This window comes from Salmo salar, unplaced genomic scaffold, assembly GCF_965601325.2.
Source record: "Salmo salar unplaced genomic scaffold, fSalSal1 ptg000136l, whole genome shotgun sequence".
NCBI classification, from domain to species: Eukaryota; Metazoa; Chordata; class Actinopteri; order Salmoniformes; family Salmonidae; genus Salmo; species Salmo salar.
The window spans coordinates 1,629,753-1,642,500 of NW_027675321.1; the positions used below are offsets into that span (position 1 = coordinate 1,629,753).

The following is a 12,748-nucleotide window of genomic DNA, read 5'->3' on the forward strand; positions in this document are numbered from 1 at the left end:
TTTTACATATGATAGAGTGACGTACTCCTCACCTGACAAAGCATCGGTAAAGTCCTGGAGAGGTTTCAGGACCTTTTGGACTGCTTCTAGGACCTCTAAGTCCTGCCAGGTAGGGACAAGGTGCCTGGTCTTTTTGTCATTAGACAGGACTTTGGCCAGTGCTCCTTCCTGCTCCAGGACTCTCTCTATCATCTGCTGCCTTGATCCCCAGCGTGTGGCAGACTCGGTTATGAGTTGGTGACTTGGCAGACCCAGCTGAATCTGGACTTCAGCAAGATGTCTCCTTTTCTTCCAGCTGTACCAAAAACAGCTTACAATTCTCTTGCACAGAGAAATGGCCCGGGTGACGCGCTTGTCATTCATGCCATGTCCTGTCAGAATCATAAAAAAAACTATTAAACAAATGTGCTTATGCGAGAAATTTGACTCTGTTTTCACTTTAACACACTCATACAACTAAGTGCTTTCCAAAATCAAGCTTTAGAAATATTCTACATTAATATTTTCTTGTTTCATAGTTTATTTTTTTAATCAACGCCAGTCCTAATCATAAATATCAAATATTATATTCATTTATTTTGTGAATTTTAATCCTGTAAGTGATTTGTATGTATTATTATTTGTGTATAATTTATAAATGATGACTATACTGTATGTACATTTACTGATGTTTCGTTCTTGTTGTTGTTCTTAGTATTTATGCTTAGTATTTAATGCTACTTCATATTTCTACTCCACTAAAAACTCCACAATGTTTAGGCCTACCTACGTGTCAACATTAGTTTCTAGTTACTTTGCAGTTGGCTCTTCAATCCAGAGAAAAAACTATAGTCTATCATAATAACTAAATATGTTACCTTGATGATATCAACAGGCTAACCAGCATTTTAAAGTCATAATTACCTCACCTTTACCAGCTGTAACATTAAAGTGGTAAACACATCAATGCATCACTAATTCTTATCCAATAACCTAATAAATATGGTTCTGAAATCTACCATCCTGTATTGTAAGGGATTTTACTTTTAGCACTTTATGTTTTGTGTTTTATTAATCCATTTTTGGCCAAGACAGCAGCATAAAACAAAACAAGTTGCAGACAGACACAAAGGAAAATAATAAAAAACTAATATTTTAATATGTTTTTTTCTTTAAAGTAAAATATGTGAATACTCCTTAATAAAACACTGCACTCCCCAATAGCCAAGTGTAGTCTGACCGAAGCACTGCATCCTCATCGTTCAGCTCCACCGCTCTGACCACGTCGCTCCCGTTGGCGGTTGTTATAGCAACCGGATGCTTTTCTTGGAGTTTCCCAGCTTGCGTCCTGCGAGGCCTCAGCTATATGCTCACCGGTGTGATCCTGGGGGGAAATAACTTGTTTTGGAGACACGACGCTGTTTTCATCTCCCCCAGTCGTTGAATGAAGTGAACATGTCACGCTTCATGTAAAGGCTCACATTGTCCTGCTCGACCACATATCGCTGGTCAACGCCAAAATGGGTCCCGTTAGCGAGCCGGTCAGCAAGGCTCTGCCTGACTTCAGTGGACATTTGTGGCAGTGCTTCTCGTGTAAAGTAGTTGGGAAGCTCATATCTCGGGTCCATAGTTTTCAGTAGCTTTTTTGAATCCGACTTGTTCCACAGTTGCAACAGGGACCATATCTTTAGCAATGTGATAGGACACCGCTGTAGTTATAGTACACCACTTGCCAATTTTCTTTTCATTAGGCACACTGCGGGAAAATGAAGTTTGCAGTGAGCTTTGTTTCGGGGCTTTTCCGGGTTGTCGACGGCTTGCGGCTGGGGCTTCTGCAGCGCGCAGTTTCACACACTCTTCGTATTGCAGTTTGTGCCACTGTTTTAGGTGGTGAAAAAGATTTGTAGTGCTTCCACCCCTGGCTGTAACTTTTTTATGGCACTGCCTACATATAACGTGATTTTGTTGCTCATCTGATACTTTGAATCCGAACCATCTCCAAATTACTGAGCCAATGCTTTTTCTTTTACTAACCAATTCCTCGTCAAAACGCTCCGCAGACGCTGTTGCTTCCTCCATGTTTGTTGAAGTGTCTGTTCCTGCCCCTCCGCCCTCTGTGCATGAAAGAGGAGGCGCGGGGAGCAGCGCAGAGAGCTCCGGGTCTGCAGCTTGCTTGGAGCTAGGATCAAAGCGCAAATTTCAACTATATCGATATATGCGAAATGGTCTAATTTCATATCACATTTAAAATATATCGATATATTTTTTATATCGATATATCGCCCAGCCCTACTGGTAGGCCCATTTAAATACCTTTTTTGGACATTTCAAGATAGCAGATGTTTGAGTTGGGTCTATTAACACAGCTGTGAGTTGTTCTTTTTTTCATTTTTTCATTTTTGACAAAATGAGCACTCCTGGAAGTGACAGATTTTGACTCATATTGAGTGATAAGACTGAGCGATTTAAAAACAATTTTTCAACATTTCAAGATAGCAGTTAGTTCAGTTTGATCTTATTAAAGACAGCTGTATAATTTTTTTATTCATTTTGACATATTTTTTGGGACCACTTTTTTTGCTCTGTTTGAAGGCTGTCAGCTTCTTCTCAGGAAGAGAATCACTTGACCTTTCGACTCATTTTGGATTAGTTCTCTCAAGAAGAGGAAGGACCTGATCCTAGATCATAATGAATCAGATTACATGGAGAGGGGGGGACCTGATCCTAGATCATAATGAATCAGATTACATGGAGAGGGGGGGACCTGATCCTAGATCATAATGAATCAGATTACATGGAGAGGGGGGACCCAATCCTAGATCATAATGAATCAGATTACATGGAGAGGGGGGACCTGATCCTAGATCATAATGAATCAGATTACATGGAGGAGGGACCTGATCCTAGATCATAATGAATCAGATTACATGGAGAGGGGGGACCTGATCCTAGATCATAATGAATCAGATTACATGGAGAGGGGGGACCCAATCCTAGATCATAATGAATCAGATTACATGGAGAGGGGGGACCTGATCCTAGATCATAATGAATCAGATTACATGGAGAGGGGGGACCTGATCCTAGATCATAATGAATCAGATTACATGGAGAGGGGGGACCTGATCCTAGATCATAATGAATCAGATTACATGGAGAGGAGGGACCTGATCCTAGATCATAATGAATCAGATTACATGGAGAGGAGGGACCTGATCCTAGATCATAATGAATCAGATTACATGGAGAGGGGGGACCTGATCCTAGATCATAATGAATCAGATTACATGGAGAGGGGGACCTGATCCTAGATCATAATGAATCAGATTACATGGAGAGGGGGACCTGATCCTAGATCATAATGAATCAGATTACATGGAGAGGGGGGACCTGATCCTAGATCATAATGAATCAGATTACATGGAGAGGGGGGACCTGATCCTAGATCATAATGAATCAGATTACATGGAGAGGAGGGACCTGATCCTAGATCATAATGAATCAGATTACATGGAGAGGAGGGACCTGATCCTAGATCATAATGAATCAGATTACATGGAGAGGGGGGACCTGATCCTAGATCATAATGAATCAGATTACATCGAGAGGGGGACCTGATCCTAGATCATAATGAATCAGATTACATGGAGAGGGGGGACCTGATCCTAGATCATAATGAATCAGATAACATGGAGAGGGGGGACCTGATCCTATGTCATAATGAATCAGATTACATGGAGAGGAGGACCTGATCCTAGATCATAATGAATCAGATTACATGGAGAGGGGGGACCTGATCCTAGATCATAATGAATCAGATTACATGGAGAGGGGGACCTGATCCTATATCATAATGAATCAGATTACATGGAGAGGAGGGACCTGATCCTATATCATAATGAATCAGATTACATGTAGAGAGGGGACCTGATCCTAGATCATAATGAATCAGATTACATGGAGAGGAGGGACCTGATACTAGATCATAATGAATCAGATTACATGGAGAGGGGGGACCTGATCCTAGATCAAAATGAATCAGATTACATGGAGAGGAGGACCTGATCCTAGATCATAATGAATCAGATTACATGGAGAGGGGGGACCTGATCCTAGATCATAATGAATCAGATTACATGGAGAGGGGGGACCTGATCCTAGATCATAATGAATCAGATTACATGGAGAGGGGGACCTGATCCTAGATCAGCAATCCAACTCTGGGACACTGCCTGTATGAAACCGAACACATAGTTATAAAGTGTAGTTACAGCAGGTGTTTACTGCCATCTAGTGGAAGATACCAATAAAACACTTTATTTTCAGGGTGGGGAGACGGCTGATTGAAACAGAAAGTAAAGTTGTTCTTTTGTTCAGGATCCATTTTGAGACGACAGAGCAGAAAACACTATATGGAGATTATTGAAAAATAAAGTAAGTATTTCTGAACATTAATTTATTCTAATGGACAGAGTAAGAGAATGAATACTAGGAATGAGATATTACTAGTTAGTAGAACTGCTACTTGAGCTGAGTTGCTGACAGACAGCAGTTTTCAAAGTGGAAACTAATCAGTAGGTCTACATGTTATCAGTAAAACGTCTGGTAAAGATGGCGGAGGAGCTTTTACATTATATGGTTTTATGTTTATCTCAGGGTTTCTCAATCCTTTTGTTCTTACCAGCACTTACACACCTGATTCAACTAATCATTAAATATTTTAAGACAGTTTAATATTTGAGGCATACAAATTAACATTCTCAAATTAAACCCTTTTGGGTTTGTAGGCCTGTTAACAATTATTAAAGTCCTACAATAACTCACATTCTGGAGGGAAAAACACAGCTAAACTTGGTTTCCAGTAAATTATATGTTTAGCTAAAATAATGTAAGAGAGATGTCTTGAAGAAACGCGTCTGGGTTTAGAACTCTGTGTCTCAGTGCCCTGCGACAGTGGGAAGTTCGTTTTGCATGGCCCGGTGCTACAGGTGAGTGGAGTTTTATTTTAAGGAACAATGGAATGGTCTAAAATGCGTAAACTCTGCGCACCCGGGGAGCCGGGCAATGCAAAACGAATTCACCCAGTGACCGTTGCTTTATTTCCTTATATGAAACTGAAAGTAACTTTGTAGCCTACGCAGTTACAAAATGTCTGTTGAAACTGTGGCTCATATGTCTCTAGAACGATAGAACAGCGGTGGAAAAAGTACTCAATTCTCATACTGGAGTAAAAGTAAAGATACCTTAATAGAAAATGACTCAATTAAAAGGGAAAGTCACCCAGTAAAATACTTATTCAGTAAAAGTCAAAGTATTTGGTTTCAAATATGATTAAGTATCAAAAGTAAATGTAATTGCTAAAATATACATAATAAGCATCAAAAGTAAAAGTAAAGTAGTAATAATTAAAAATTCCTTTCATTAAGCAAACCAGACGGCACAATTTTCTTGTTATTTTAACTTATGGTCAGACAGGGTCACACTCCAACACTCAGACATCATTTAAAAACAAAGCATTTGTGTTTAGTGAGTCCTTCAGATCAGAGGCAGTAGGGATGACCAGGGATGTTCTCTGTTTAGTGAGTCCTCCAGATCAGAGGCAGTAGGGAGGACCAGGGATGTTCTCTGTTTAGTGAGTCCTCCAGATCAGAAGCAGTAGGGATGACCAGGGATGTTCTCTGTTTAGTGAGTCCTCCAGATCAGAGGCAGTAGGGATGACCAGGGATGTTCTCTGTTTAGTGAGTCCTCCAGATCAGAGGTAGTAGGGATGACCAGGGATGTTCTCTGTTTAGTGAGTCCTCCAGATCAGAGGCAGTAGGGATGACCAGGGATGTTCTCTGTTTAGTGAGTCCTCCAGATCAGAGGCAGTAGGGATGACCAGGGATGTTCTCTGTTTAGTGAGTCCTCCAGATCAGAGGCAGTAGAGATGACCAGGGATGTTCTCTGTATTGTGAGTCCTCCAGATCAGAGGCAGTAGAGATGACCAGGGATGTTCTCTGTTTAGTGAGTCCTCCAGATCAGAGGCAGTAGGGATGACCAGGGATGTTCTCTGTTTAGTGAGTCCTCCAGATCAGAGGCAGTAGAGATGACCAGGGATGTTCTCTGTTTAGTGAGTCCTCCAGATCAGAGGCAGTAGAGATGACCAGTGATGTTCTCTGTTTAGTGAGTCTGCCAGATCAGAGGCAGTAGGGATGACCAGGGATGTTCTCTGTTTAGTGAGTCCTCCAGATCAGAGGCAGTAGGGATGACCAGGGATGTTCTCTGTTTAGTGAGTCCTCCAGATCAGAGGCAGTAGGGATGACCAGGGATGTTCTCTGTTTAGTGAGTCCTCCAGATCAGAGGCAGTAGGGATGACCAGGGATGTTATCTTGATAAGTGTGTGAATTGGACCATTTTCCTGTTCTGCTAAGCATTCAAAATGTTGACACTTTTGGGTGTCAGGAAAATGTATGGAGTAAAAAGTACATATTTTTCTTTAAGAATGTAGTGAAGTAAAAGTAAAAGTTGTTAAAAATAGAATACTTTTCTACTGTATCTTAGTCTATGCCGCTCAGACCTTGTGACCAATAACATTTGATTTGATTTTGATTAGGTTATATACATTATGGTGTGGACACCTGCTAGTCGAGAATATAGCAGGACATCTCATTCCAAAATCATGGGCATTAATATGGAGTTTGTCCCCCGCTTTGCTGCTATAACAGCCTCCACTCTTCTGGGAAGGCTTTCCTCAAGATGTTGAAACATTGCTGGAGGGACTTGCTTCCATTCAGCCACAAGAGCATTAGGGAGGTCGGGCACTGATGTTGGGTGATTAGGCCTGGCTCGCAGTCGGTGTTCCAATTCATCCCAAAGGTGTTCGATGGGGTTGAGGTCAGGGCTCTGTGCAGGCCAGTCAAGTTCTTCCTCACCGATCTCGACAAGCCATTTCTGTATGGACCTCGCTTTGTGCACGGGGACATTGTCATGCTGAAACAGGAAAGGGACTTCCCCAAACTGTTGCCACAAAGTTGGAAGCACAGAATCGTCTAGAATGTCATTTTATTCTGTAGCGTTAAGATTTATCTTCACTAGAACTAGGGGGCCTGAACCATGAAAAACAGCCCCAGACCATAATTCCTCCTCCACCTGTCCGTCGGACTGCCAGATGGTGAAGCGTGATTCATAACTCCAAAGATCACGTTTCCACTGCTCCAGTGTCCAATGGCGGCGAGCTTTACACCACTCAAGCCGATGCTTGGTATTGCGCATGGTGATCTTGTGTGCGGCTGCTCGGCAATGGAAACTAATTTCATGAAGCTCCCAACGAACAGTTATTTTGCTGACGTTGCAGTTTGGAACTCAGAAGTGAGTGTTGCAACCGAGGACAGCGCTTCCGCACTCGGCAGGCCTGTGAACTTGTGTGGCCTACCACTTCACGGTTGAGCCGTTGTTGCTCCTAGACGTTTCCACTTCACAATAACAGCACTTACAGCAGGAATTTGACAAACTGACTTGTTGGAAAGGTGGCATCCTATGATGGTGCCACATTGAAAGTCACTGAGCTCTTCAGTACGGGTCATTCTACTGCCAATTTTTGTCTATGGAGATTACATGGCTGTCTTCTCGATTTTATACACCTGTCAGCAACGGGTGTGGCTGAATAAGCCGAATCCACTAATTTGAAGGGGTGTCCACATACTTTTGTATATATAGTGTACATGCTCTGTCCTGCTACTGGTAGGCCTATAACATTATGTGAACTGACTTGAACAGGTTTAGGCTGGTCATCTAAGATAAGTAGGTTATAGCCGAGGTATAGACCTTGATCTACATATCACTAACAAACCACTATTATACATTATAACCTAGCCTACTTTACATTATTTAAAATCTCTTACTTGATGCAAAAAACCTTTCTAAATGGATCAATGATTTCCCCCTCAGATCAATCATGTCCGTTTTAGCCCTTCTGTCTACATTCTCAGATACATTTAGAAAATAACAGATTGAAAGACAATAAATAGCCTACTGTTAGTGAATACAAATAAGTGTGAGACATGGCCTTGTGTTGCTGTACTGTCTATAACTACCTTAACAAACAGTGACTTATTATTATTATTATTATTATTATTATTATTATTATTATTATTATTATTATTGTTGATGTTCTGTCTATAACTACCTTAACAAACAGAGACTAATTATTATTATTATTATTATTATTATTATTATTATTATTATTGTTGCTGTTCTGTCTATAACTACCTTAACAAACAGAGACTAATTATTATTATTATTATTATTATTATTATTATTATTGTTGCTGTTCTGTCTATAACTACCTTAACAAACAGTGACTTATAATTATTATTATTGACAGTTACCATGGAGATGAAATGTCACAACTACATGTTCATGTGATGCATTAAATCACCTGACTGTTTCTATGTCTGTTAGTAAATGTTTTATTTCTCTAAGAGATAATGAATACATGAGAACTATTGACAGTCAAGAACTAGTTGTCACTGTGTTAACCACAACCAACATGCTGGATCTCTGTTTAGTTGTCACTGTGTTAACCACAACCAACATGTTGGATCTCTGTTTAGTTGTCACTGTGTTAACCACAACCAACATGCTGGATCTCTGTTTAGTTGTCACTGTGTTAACCACAACCAACATGCTGGATCTCTGTTTAGTTGTCACTGTGTTAACCACAACCAACATGTTGGATCTCTGTTTAGTTGTCACTGTGTTAACCACAACCAACATGCTGGATCTCTGTTTAGTTGTCACTGTGTTAACCACAACCAACATGCTGGATCTCTGTTTAGTTGTTACTGTGTTAACCACAACCAACATGCTGGATCTCTGTTTAGTTGTCACTGTGTTAGCCACAACCAACATGTTGGATCTCTGTTTAGTTGTCACTGTGTTAACCACAACCAACATGCTGGATCTCTGTTTAGTTGTCACTGTGTTAACCACAACCAACATGCTGGATCTCTGTTTAGGACGTCACTGTGTTGACCACAACCAACATGCTGGATCTCTGTTTAGTTGTCACTGTGTTAATCACAACCAACATGCTGGATCTCTGTTTAGTTGTTACTGTGTTAACCACAACCAACATGCTGGATCTCTGTTTAGTTGTCACTGTGTTAACCACAACCAACATGCTGGATCTCTGTTTAGTTGTTACTGTGTTAACCACAACCAACATGCTGGATCTCTGTTTAGGGGTCCTGTCTCTAAAATGAGTCTCTTTGGGGAGAGAGAGGAGGGGGACCCTGCCTCTAAAATGAGTCTTTCTGGGGAACATGACACCAAATCTAAGAGGTGAGATGACAATTTTGTTTAAGAATTATTAATAGTTTATTTCAAAAATGATATTTCCAAAAATGTTCACGTTTGTTTTTAATCAGAAATGGCTGCTTATGGGTACCTTCAATATTACTGTTCTCAGATTTTTAATTAATAGCTTAGGATTGTGTATAATTTTAATTTTTATTGCAAAACGCTATACATCCATTGTTTAGCTGGAACACCCTAGATGCCTTCAATTGCCAATTTTAAAGCCAATTTATAGCCATGCCCAATTTAGGATAATTTTTTAACAACGTGATGTTGCGCTCCAAAGGGTTATCTTGAAATAACATGATGTAGATAATTAAATAATCAAATGAAAAACGTGTTTATTATACACTCTTAGAAAAGAAGGTTCCTTATAGAACCAAAAAGGCTTATATCACTTCCTTAATATATGGAACCACTAAAAGTGATATATATTTTTGGGTTCAGTGAAGAAGAACCTCTAGAGTTCTGATCAACGAATGGTGATTGTTTTGAGGATGTGAACCCAGCAGCCCTGCAGTGGTCAGATCAATTCCACCTGTTTATTTCAGCACTCGGCCAAGGATTCGAACCAGCCACCTTTCAAACACAGGTTCAAATCCCGCCACAGCTCCAACTCCTTAGCCTCTGGGTGAAAACCAGAGATAATCTTCAGAAATAAGCATGAGTTAATCTGCCAAAATGAAGACAAAATGCTATGCAGACATACATGGTATCACTTGTGATACATACATATTATACATAAATATTACACATAAATATCATACATAAATATTACACATAAATATTATACATAAATTTTATACATAAATATTATACATAAATATTACACATAAATATTACACATAAATAGTATACATAAATATTTCACATAAATATTATACATAAATATAATACATAAATATAATACATAAATATTATACATAAATATTACACATACATATTATTCATAATAAATTTCCATAATTATTATACATAAATCATTGTCAAAAGCACAAGACATACTGTTGCATGTAGGTCTATATTATTAATGGATTGATCATATAGAAATAGAAAACAATATTTTTACTACCCCAAAGTATTTACATGTGGTGCAGGAACCACTGACTCGCTGCATTATTCTATAGTATTATCAAGACACCTGCTGTTAACTCTTAACTACTTAGGACAGCTCACGAGGTGTCCTAAATATCTGCTGACTAGGTGGGAGTAGAGACTTCATGCATAGCTTTCATTTATACCCAGAAGTGTAAAATGTCTGTATTCTCAGCACTTATACGACCAATTTTCTACTCTGAGACGCTTTGTGGATATGGGCCCAGATCTCAAAATATTGTTATAATAAATGTTTGTTTAACATAAAGAAAAATGAATATTACTAATGTAACCCACTGTAAAGACTGGGTTTAGTTGATTGTGTGGCACTGCTCATGTCCACGTTCTGGAACTGTCCGCGTCCCCGTACAGAACTGTCCTCGTCCGGTGTGGCGCCAAACATATTGTCCGGTTACGTGCAGAGTTGGCTGAGGTGATCTAACGACTGAGTTTGTTACAGTGTTGAGACGCTGAAGTTTATTGTTCAATTAGCTTTTAGCTTTACGGTCAGGGACAGTATGACTGTAGCCAGATCCTTCTCACTCTCTATCCTTGTTTCATTTTGTGGTTCACCGGATTCGTCATCATCATCGAGACAAACGACAGACGAACGTCCTGCTAGCTAGCCAAGCTAGTCGGTACAGCTAGGTAAGCTAGCTAGCTAGCTACTCTACCAGCAGCATCCTAGTTATCCTAGCTAGTCGGTACAGCTAGGTAAGCTAGCGAGCTACTCTACCAGCAGCATCCTAGTTATCCTAGCTAGTCGGTTTAGCTAGGTAAGCTAGATAGCTACTCTACCAGCAGCATCCTAGTTATCCTAGCTAGTCGGTACAGCTAGGTAAGCTAGCGAGCTACTCTACCAGCAGCATCCTAGTTATCCTAGCTAGTCGGTTTAGCTAGGTAAGCTAGCTAGCTACTCTACCAGCAGCATCCTAGTTATCCTAGCTAGTCGGTACAGCTGGGTAAGCTAGCTAGCTACTCTACCAGCAGCATCCTAGTTATCCTAGCTTGTCGGTACAGCTGGGTAAGCTAGCTAGCTACTCTACCAGCAGCATCCTAGTTATCCTAGCTAGTCGGTACAGCTAGGTAAGCTAGATAGCTACTCTACCAGCAGCATCCTAGTTATCCTAGCTAGTCGGTACAGCTAGGTAAACTAGCTAACTACTCTACCAGCAGCATCCTAGTTATCCTAGCTAGTCGGTACAGCTGGGTAAGCTAGCTAGCTACTCTACCAGCAGCATCCTAGATATCCTAGCTAGTCGGTACTGCTAGGTAAGCTAGCTAGCTACTCTACCAGCAGCATCCTAGATATCCTAGCTAGTCGGTACTGCTAGGTAAGCTAGCTAGCTACTCTACCAGCAGCATCCTAGTTATCCTAGCTAGTCGGTACAGCTAGGTAAGCTAGATAGCTACTCTACCAGCAGCATCCTAGTTATCCTAGCTAGTCGGTACAGCTAGGTAAACTAGCTAACTACTCTACCAGCAGCATCCTAGTTATCCTAGCTAGTCGGTACAGCGTGGGTAAGCTAGCTAGCTACTCTACCAGCAGCATCCTAGATATCCTAGCTAGTCGGTACTGCTAGGTAAGCTAGCTAGCTACTCTACCAGCAGCATCCTAGATATCCTAGCTAGTCGGTACTGCTAGGTAAGCTAGCTAGCTACTCTACCAGCAGCATCCTAGTTATCCTAGCTAGTCGGTACAGCTAGGTAAGCTAGCTAGCTACTCTACCAGCAGCATCCTAGATATCCTAGCTAGTCGGTACAGCTAGGTAAGCTAGCTAGCTACTCTACCAGCAGCATCCTAGATATCCTAGCTAGTCGGTACTGCTAGGTAAGCTAGCTAGCTACTCTACCAGCAGCATCCTAGATATCCTAGCTAGTCGGTACTGCTAGGTAAGCTAGCTAGCTACTCTACCAGCAGCATCCTAGATATACTAGCTAGTCGGTACTGCTAGGTAAGCTAGCTAGCTACTCTACCAGCAGCATCCTAGTTATCCTAGCTAGCTCACCAATGTCTGTAAGTAAATTAATACCTTTTAATTGCTAAATATTTCCAATAGATGGCAGCATAAGACCACGAAGCATCAGTTATAGGCTACAAGCAGCAATATGATTAACATAAAATAGCATGCAACCACAGACTATATGTCCCATGATTTTCTAAAATGGTCACTCATTACTTTAGTTAGCTATATATCTCGTTTTAGGGCTGTGTTGCTTTTGGGAGAGCAAAATAATAGTGACTATAGCAGGTATTGAACCCCGGGTAAATTATCACTAGTCAGAACCTCAACCTTAGTATACATGCATTATAAAAAGTCATCTTAATATCTGATAT

General features: G+C 40.6%; 1 long non-coding RNA gene across 1 annotated transcript in view; it reads left to right on the forward strand.

Moving 5' to 3' along the window:
* The first annotated feature begins 4,256 nt into the window (after positions 1-4,256).
* LOC123732136 (uncharacterized) overlaps positions 4,257-12,748 on the forward strand; it is a 10,591-nt gene continuing 2,099 nt past the window's right edge. Inside the window, exons 1-2 of the long non-coding RNA XR_006762990.2 lie at positions 4,257-4,413; positions 9,202-9,300. This is a non-coding gene — a long non-coding RNA (uncharacterized LOC123732136). The remainder of the gene's footprint in view (positions 4,414-9,201; positions 9,301-12,748) is intronic.